We start from the raw sequence: 9,426 nt of genomic DNA, 5'->3' as shown, positions 1-9,426 counted from the left end.
ACTCTGTACACATGCAGTTTTTGTTGTGTCTAGTGGACTCTATCTGTTCATACTTGTCTCATCTATCTCATTATTCTTTTAGGGAAGCCTTTTCACCTTGTGATTGTGTCATCCCTTCTGTTAGGGCCTATTGCCATCACAACTGGAACCTGACTTTTTTATTGAACATCCCTGTAGTTAATGCCTGTCTTTCCCATATCGTTCCATGTTATTGGGATCATGTCTGCTTTTGCTTGCCATTGTGTCTTCACTTTCTCTTCTGGTTTTTAGTACATAATAGCATCTGATAAATATTTGTTTTGTAGAATCACATACTTGAGGCTTGAAATTGAGTGCAAAAGTCTCTCTTTCACCACTATACTAAGTTGCCTAGAAAATTAATATATCTTCTATTGTTTTCATCAATGGCCATTGTTTTGATTTTGCAACAATATTATGTTAAAAACAAGCACATCTCTTATCGTTGTTGTCCTTTTTATCGTCAACCTTCTCCACTTTGTTCCAGTACAAACCACATTTGAAAAAAATGTCATAGTGGGCTCAATATTGAACTGCAGAGAATTGTTGCTTAGGTTCTAGCAGAGGAGATGTGTGGTCACTGGGATACTCAGATGCTGGGACAGGTTTCCTGGAATGTGTAGTTAATTTGTAGTGTGCAGGATCCAGAATTAAATATGCAAGTTTTAAAATTTCAGAAATAGTGATGATATTTTTGGAAGCTCAAATGCTTAAAAAATAGTCTGATAAGAATATATTATCTATTAAGTTGGCTGAATAAAATCAGCAGAATTTTAATAACACATTAAAAAAATAAACATTTGTCTGTAATTTGAATATCAAATACTTAGAATTACCCATAAGTCATGCCACATTGGAGAATAATCTTGAGTTCTGCCTGTAATTCCTACCATTGTTCTTCTGACAAAGACTTTAGGGAGGGATCAGGACATTTATACTTCCTGGCATAGTAGGCATGACCTAAGAAAGCTGTAGATGGAGCCACTGGAAAAGTAAACTTAGACAATATTGATATTGTAAAATAAGTGAATAAACAAACAAACAAACCTTGTTGAATAGTCTTCTTAAAGGTGTTTTACAGACCAAAGTGAAACAAAGCATAGTTCCTGTGCTTCTCAGTAGGTTAATATTAAATTAGCTGTATAGCAAAAGAAGGATGACAAGAATTAACCAAAATATTCCCCGATCTTTTAGACATTTTAGACATGGAAATAGTCTAGTGAAAAATGTTGCCAGTTGTCTGACAAAGCTAACACTAAAGTTTATTTACTTGGGTATAAATAAAAGGATGTGGAATTAGAAACTGTCCTGGATTTGGGTCACTGATAGGTCAAATCTCTAGTGCTTCTTTATGGCATCAGAAATATCCACACTTAAATTTTCAGTGTTTAAGATGAAGTTTTCTTAATTCTGTGATTCAGCGTGAGTGATTTCTTCTCTTTCCTGACGGCATAACTTGTGTGTATATGTATGAAAGAGTGACTCATTTTTGTCCCACAAAAGCTTTTATCTCTAATACGTTAGTTTTAATCCTCAGATGTTTTGTGAGGGACAGACACAGTCAGAAATCAACAAAAGGACTTAAATCATCTGGGAGTGAATGATTTGTCATTTTATTTCATAAGATTTTAATATCGTTTTAATGGAATTCTGTTGGGTTTTCTTTTCCTGTTTTTTTTTTTTCTTAAACAGGTTTTGTTAGATAAATTATGGTCTATGCAGCATATCTGTTTAGCTGCTGACTTTCTAGTGTGAGGAGAGCAATTTTTAGAAATAGAGTTTGTCAGCTGAGTTGCTATAGTAGGATGCATTTCGTTTGAGATTTTTCTCTCAACTGAAACTCAAACTTAATAATTATGTAATCATCAAGAGGCAGTGCATCAAGGGTGTTGACTGTGTTGTGTATGTACTTAGGTGGCGGTTACGTGAATAACTGAAACAGTATATTTCTAGTCATTTCATAAAGCTAATACTTGAAATTAGTGTTCTTTTCAATAAGCTAGGTGATAATAATATTGGTTCTTTGTGAACTCTCAGGGTTTTAATTGTGACAGAGGTAGGTAAGATGGTTCTTTACTTAATACAGAAGGATAGGGTGAAGGCCGGAACCACAGTTCAGTTACATCATCTTAATGCGTCATTTGTTTCGTCTTTGCCAGTTGGCTTTAGTTTCACTTCGAAAAAGACTTCCTCGTTAGTCTTTTGGTTTTAAATGATCTTAAATTAATTTTGAAAATGGATAGAATCAGTTTCCTTATTTTCTTCTTGTAACAATTTATTTTGACTCTTTTAGCATCATAATAATGCGATGTGTGAATGGTAATGAGTAGTAGAAGAAACAGGATTCAGAAAGTTTCTTCTAGCCAGGGTGTTGTTGTATACCAGAAGGTATGAGACAAGCCTGTGAATCCATTTTTCTGTGATTTGTCATGGTTTTAAAAGGTATTTTGTGTCTCATCTCTTGATGCTAATCAAATGTTTACAGATTTTAAGCTAGCTTTTTAATTTTTACTCTAAATTTAACAGCTGTTTATTGATTACCTACCTACAGAAGGTGTCTCTTGGGACCTACTTTTTAATATTACATATAAGTCTAATGTACTTGGTTATCCACTTTCAGACTAGAAGCCTAATAATAAAAGCAAATTGAAAGTGAGGAAACAGACAACCACAAGAAAAAATGCTTATAGCAATGAGAATTGACAGCTGGCTTAGTATAGAGAGCAAAGAATGAGATGGAAAAATGGAGAGAAAGAACTAAAAAATCATGAACTTCTTTGTCGAGGTAGCTGGCATAGAAGCTACCAGCCTTCTAGAGGGGCATTCCTCAGTTATGATGCGTTACATTACTTGTCCCAATAATTATTCTGTGTTATCAGGAAAAGATTAAATTGAGTTCCATATATTATGTTTTAAATGGCAGGTAAGTTTATAATACTGTTCGGGAAATTTCCTTTCAAAATGACTGCAGTAAGAAATGTTTCTATACTTAAACGGAAGACCCTTAACTACTTGGAAATTTGACTGTTCAGAAGCACTTACTCTAGCAGTTTATAATTATGGATATATTCCAAACATCAGTCATAATATGATTATCACTCCCATTATTGTCAACTACCGGTCACTCTCTAATAAAATCCTGACTTCTTTCTTTTCTTCCCTTGACAACTCATTCAGGAGGCTTAGCTTCCTGAGGGAAGGTGATCAGTATTTCAAAGGAATGTTTAAAACAGAAGAAGCTGTGACGTGATTAAAACATACATTCTGATTTGGGAGAGTTGTTCTGTGAGGGAAAGAAAGACCAATGATGCAGAAGGGGAAGAAGTCTGAGTGCCGTCTGTAAGCGCCCTGCAGGGGGCATCGTACCCGGAGCGTATAAAGTGGGATGGGGCCCAGCGCAGGGACCGCGGGGCTGTTCCCGCAGAGGGACAGGTGCCCCCCAGTGCAGCACGGGGGAAGGAGAAGCTGGTGTTTGCCAGGGGTCTATGGGTCCACTGGTGGGAAGATGAGGAAGTTCTTGTTTGACTTCGAGTTTGTCTTTGGGGTCATCTACCGAGAGGGAAAGGGAGAGTGAGAGGAAGATTGACGGAGCGTCTGGGGCTCCCTGGTGATCATCTGAAATAGCCACTGTGCAAAATGGGAGGTTCTCAGATTTGTGTTGAAGAGCCATTTCCACTTTGGAGTTTATAGTGGAACCAGTTGTAGAATTTAGTGTCTTTTCTGTAACCTGGCAACCAGGGCTTAGGCCTAGAGCAGGAAGGTGGTTGATCACATTCGGATGAGACCAGACTAAAATAATACTATTGGATTGGGTCATTAGAGATAATGGACCAGAGCAGAAAAGGAGTGGTTTTATTTTATTACTAGTTTTCAACCACCATATTATGCAGGTGACATTTGAAATATCTGAATTTCGTATAATGTTGTATACCTGTTTTTGCACAGTGGTTAATGATAGTTAAAAAATAATATTATTCTTGGAATATTCTTGAAAAAATGTACAAGCAGAGCCTCTGAACAAAAGCAGCTTGTTGCTGCTATTTATAGAAGGTTAAATCTGTATCAGTCACTTTTCAGTCAGGGAAACAGAGCTAATAAAAGAGACACAGGCTTCTTACAGGGGTTTGAACTTGTGCAGTTGTGGGAGCTAGGTAAGCAGTCCACTCAGGCTCTCGTGTTTGTGTCTTTGATCCCAGAGTCAGGCGCTTGGGAAGGAAAAAGGAACGTAAAGAGACTGAGACCAAAGAACAAGCTGGAACCCACAAGCATGAGCCGGGGCTCTCACGGGTGGGCAGGAAACACACATCCGTTCTTGTTGCCTCTGACCTTGGTAGTATGGATACCCTGGACTAGGGAGCTGTGTACACACGTCTGGCCCAGAGCTTGGAGCAGCTGAAGGGAAGAGGGGCCGTGGGGGAGTAGGTGCGGGGAGAGATCGCATCATAGTGTGCACGTTGATTTAGAACACATACCGCGTCCTGGAGGGCACTGGCCTTGCCCCACCAGGGCCGGCTAGCCACTGTTTCTCGTCGTACCCTGCAAAGGCCAGTTTACTGTTCTGGTCAGCTGCTGCCTGGGGATGGTGGGAACGTGGTCAATTAAATCGGGATGGGCCATTGCTTGATGATCATCATTGCATACTGAATGCAGTGGGCGTGGACCCATTGGCACAGTGTAGTTGCTGTGAAGTTAGTTTCTTGGTCAGAGGAATGTGTGTAATACCATGATGACATGAATCCAGAGATAACTAGTTTTGGCAGAAGTATTGCATGTAAATCCATCCATATCCAGAGTAAGTGTCTCTTCCAGTAAGAGCAGGGTCCTTCCCCTTCCATGATGGAAGCAGTCCAGTGTGCCTAGCCTGCCACCAGGCAGCTGGTGCCATATCGGGGGCACAGTGTGATCTTTCTTGTTGGCGGATTGGGTCTTTAGCAGTGGCTATGGCCAGATCAGCTCTGATAAGTGGAAAGTCACGTTGCTGAGCCCACACCTAACTTCCATCCCAGCCTGGCCACCCCATTCATAACCTCATTTGGACAAAGGTAGGAGTGGCTAGTGACATAAATTTTTTCACAAAGGCTGCAAATGGCTTAGCCCTCTTTATCAGTTTGGAGAGATCTGTGCACATATTTCTTCCTCAGACCTTGCTGCTCATTCTCTGATTGTGTTGTGTCGGAATTCCGTGTTGTGTCCGAATTCTCTGTGTGTCCGAATTCCCTGACCATCCAACCAAACTATTAGCCCCAGTTCACAGATTCGATCTGTGGCTCTGCCCATCCCTCCTTCCGGACCACACATACAGAGACGCAGAGTTCTTACTGAGTGGACTCCCTTCCATCACTGTCGCCCCTGCTCTCAGGGCTGTCCTGGTGTGGAGCTGCCATACTGCAGCTGTCCACTGTTGGGGGTGCCTGTATCTTGTGCAGAACTGTATGTTTACTTTTAAAATGTTAATTTATAACCTATATTTAGGGGCACCTGGGTGCCTCAGTCAGTTAAGCGTGCAACTTCGGCTCAGGTCACCATCTCATGGCTCATGGGTTTGAGCACCGTTTCGGGTTCTGTCCTGACAGCTTGGAGCCTGGAGCTGCTTCGGATTCTATGTCTCCCTCTTTCTCTGCTCCTGTCCTGTTCACACTACCTTTCTCTCTCAAAAATAAATAAACATTAAAACAATTATAACCTATATTTAAGTTTTTATTTATTTATTTTTTTGAAATCTGGTATCTGATCAGTGTCTGTACGTGGCATTTGGTTATTATGTCTCCACAGAGTTAGACTTCCCAACATGACCCTCTCACATCTGACACCAGCTCCACATTCAGGGATCCCCAGGGCTACCCTTCGGTTTGATATTTCACTGCGAGAAGTCACGGAATTCACTAAAATTGTTACACCGGCTGTTAAGGTTTACTCCAGCGAAAGAATATGGCTGTAAAGTCAGTCAAGGGAAGAGGCGCATGGAGCTGCGTCTAGGGGGTTCCAAGCACGAAGCTTTCATTTGTCCCCTCCCAGGGAGTTGTGGACACTGCGAACTTCTCCCACCAATGATGTGTCAAATATGCACAGAGCATTATCAGCTAGGGAAGCGTACCCAAACATTAGCGTGCAGGGCTCTTACTGGGTTTGGTCTTGTAGACACGGTTTATTGCTTGTGAGGATGACCTTAGTTTCCAGCCACTCCTGAGGTAGAGTTGAGGGTGTGTGGCCCAAGGCCCCCACCATTAATTGCATCGTTAGCATAGACTGTCTGGTGTGACCCAAGGCCCCCAGGTAAACAGAGCCGCTCTTACCAGGAGGGACATTCCAGGAGTTTAAAGATTACCTTCCAGGGGCAGGGGTCAAAGGCCAGACCTCTCTTTGGGTAAAGTGAATTTTTTATTTAAAAGCTTTGTTGAGATATGATTCATATACCATATAATTCACCCATTTAAACTGTACAATTCAGTGGTTTTTAGCATGTTTACAGACATGTGTATAACCATCACCACTGTCAGTTTTAGAACATTTTTATCACCTCAAGAAGGAACCCTGTAACTTTTGGCTTCCATCACCTGACCCTTTCGACCCCCCTTCCGTCCCTACCCTCAGTGGTCCACAAATCTGTTTTCTGTCTCTGTAGATTTCCCTTCTCTGCATACTTCATGTTGATAGTGATTTTGTGACTGTCTTCTTTCACTTGGCATGATGTTTCTACGGTTCACTTTGTAGCAGGTGTCGGTACTTAATTTCTTTTTTGTAGCTTAAAAATACTCTGTCATATAGATTTTACACATGTTGATCTCTTTATCAGTTGATGGACATTCAGATTGTGTCCATCTTTTGGCTGTTATGAATAATGCTGCTGTAGAGATTCATGTCCCAGATTCATTCCACCTGGAAGTGGAATTACTGGGCTGTATGGTATTTATTAGTCTATTATTTAATTGTTTGAAGAACTACCAGAATGTTTTCTAAAGGAACTATACCATTTCACACTCCCACCAACCCTGCATGAGGGTTCTAGTTTCTCCACATCCTTGACAACACTTGATACCATCTCTTAAAAATTTTTTTCTGAATGTTTGTTTATTTAGAGAGAGAAAGACAGAGTACTGGTAGGGGAGGGGCAGAGAGGGGGACACAGAATCTGAAGGCTCTGAGCTGTCAGCGAAGAGCCCGACATGGGGCCCGAACTCATGAATCGTCAGATCATGACCTGAGCCGAAGTTGGACACTTAACCAACTGAGCCACCCAGGCGCCCCTCTGACTCTGATTCTAGCCATCCTAGTGAGCCTGAAGTAGTAACTTTATTGTTGGTTTGCTTTGCATTTCCCTGCGCTAATTGGCCATTTGTGAAGCTTCCTTGGAGAAATGTCAGAACCTTTGTCTAGCTTTAAATCAGGTTGCTTGTTTTTTTGTTTTGTTTGTTGTTGTTGTTTTTAATTTTTTAAATGTTTTTATTTATTTCTGAGAGAGTGATAGAGACAGCATGAGCAGGGGAAGGTCAGAGAGAGAGGGAGTCACAGAATCTGAAACAGGCTCCAGGCTCTGAGCTGGCTGTCAGCACAGAGCCCGACGCGGGGCTCGAACCCACGAACCTGAGCTGAAGTCGGACGCTTAACCGACTGAGCCACCCAGGCACTCCTATTTTTTAGTGTTGTTGAGTTCTAGGCATTCTTTATATATTCTGGATATAGACTTGCCACGTCTTCCTCCCCTTCTGTGGGCTGCCTTTCACTCTGTTGACAGTGTCCTTGGTACACAGAAGGTTTTCAGTTTGAGGAAGTCCAGGTTATCTGTTTTTTCTTTGTTGCCTGTAAAGAATCTTTACCAAATTTAATGTTAGGAAGCTTTTTCTCTATGATTTCTTCTGAGAGGTTTAAAATTTTAATTCTTAAGTTTAGGTCTAACACCTCTTTGCAGTTTATTTTTATATATGGTGTAAATTAAAGGTCCAACTTTTCCTTCCTTTCTTCTTCCTCTCGCTCGTGCTCACTCGTTCTTTCTCTCTCTTCCTTCCTTCCTTCCTTCCTTCCTTCCTTCCCTCCCTCCCTCCCTCCCTCTTTTCCTTCCTTCCTTCCTTCCTTTCCCAGTACATTTGTTTCGGAGAGTATCGTTTCCCTATTCAGTGGTCTTGGCACCCTTGTTGCAAATGTTCTATTCTGTTGGTACGTTTGTATGTCTTTGTGATACTATTACACTGTTTTTGTTATTGTAGCTTTGCAGTAAATTTTAAAATCAGGAAGTGTGAAACTTCCACCTTTGTTCAATTTCAAGATTATTTTGTCTGTAGTCCCTTGAGAACCATCCCATATGAATTTTAAGATAAATTTTTCTGTTCCTGCAAAAAAACATTATTGGGATTTTGGTAAGCGTTGTGTTGAATCTGTAAATCACTTGGGTGATCTTTCCTCTTTTATTTTATGTTTTTTAATGTTATAACTATTTTACCACATTTTTCTCATTTATTTGGAAAAGAGATTCTCAGAGTTTTAAAATTTATGATGTGTGAACTTGAACTCGAATCGTCCCATCCGCTTTCCTTAGGACTTTATCTAAATGACAAAGAGTTTGATTTTCATACCTTCTTTTCATTCTTCACCTCCTTTCCTCCAGCAAGGTTTTTGCTTTTCCCCTTTTAGACTCAATTCTCCACTCCGTGTTAACATTGTGTCCATTAAAAATTTTTTTTTTGTTGTCAAATATAGGAAGATGGTGGGTTGAAGGTCACAGGAGATGTGTACATGATTAATAAGTTAAAAACATTTTGGATCCAACCCCAAAGAGAAGATAATGGGAAAAATTAAAATAATTAGAGGGTGTAGGAGGAAAGGATTGTAGTTGTGTTGAAGCATCACTTTTGTATTGTGTTGAGAAATTATGGAGATTTAACAGACAAGACTGTACTCTATTTAATTCAAAAGTATGAATAAATCAGAGAAGTTTGGCAACGTCCATGGAACATATAGAAGCACTATCTTCTATATACTAAAGATTTAATTTGAATTAAATATATTTTCTGATCAGTCATGAACTTGTTTCTAATAACAGTGTTTTTATTTTTTATTTATTTACTATATTTTTTTTATTTCTGAGAGAGAGAGAGAGACAGCATGAACAGGGGAGGGTCAGAGAGAGGGAGACACAGAATCTGAAACAGGCTCCAGGCTCTGAGCTGTCAGCACAGAGCCAGACGTGGGGCCCAAACCCACGAACCGAAGTATGACCTGAGCTGAAGTCAGACACTTAACGGATCGAGCCACCCAGGCGCCCCTAATATCAGTGTTTTTATAACAGTGTATCATGTGAAGGGACAGTTGCATGTGGAGGTATATATTCTGCTCCATTAATATACTTTAGGAAAGATTGATGCCTATTAGCTGTCTGTTTTCTCTCTGACAAATACCTTAACTCAGGTGGGCATA

The 9,426-nt window shown here is 40.3% G+C and overlaps 1 protein-coding gene across 1 annotated transcript in view; it reads left to right on the top strand.

Annotated features, from left to right (window-relative positions):
- The first annotated feature begins 2,440 nt into the window (after window positions 1-2,440).
- The window catches only part of CWF19L2 (CWF19 like cell cycle control factor 2), a 31,995-nt gene continuing 25,009 nt past the window's right edge, over window positions 2,441-9,426 (top strand). Inside the window, exon 1 of the mRNA XM_039250624.1 lies at window positions 2,441-2,460. The gene's annotated coding sequence lies outside the window, so the exon portion shown is untranslated. The remainder of the gene's footprint in view (window positions 2,461-9,426) is intronic.

This window comes from Hyaena hyaena, unplaced genomic scaffold (assembly GCF_003009895.1).
Source record: "Hyaena hyaena isolate Hyena2069 unplaced genomic scaffold, ASM300989v1 scaffold_376, whole genome shotgun sequence".
NCBI lineage: Eukaryota > Metazoa > Chordata > Mammalia > Carnivora > Hyaenidae > Hyaena > Hyaena hyaena.
This window is presented reverse-complemented; position numbering and strand designations above follow the sequence as displayed.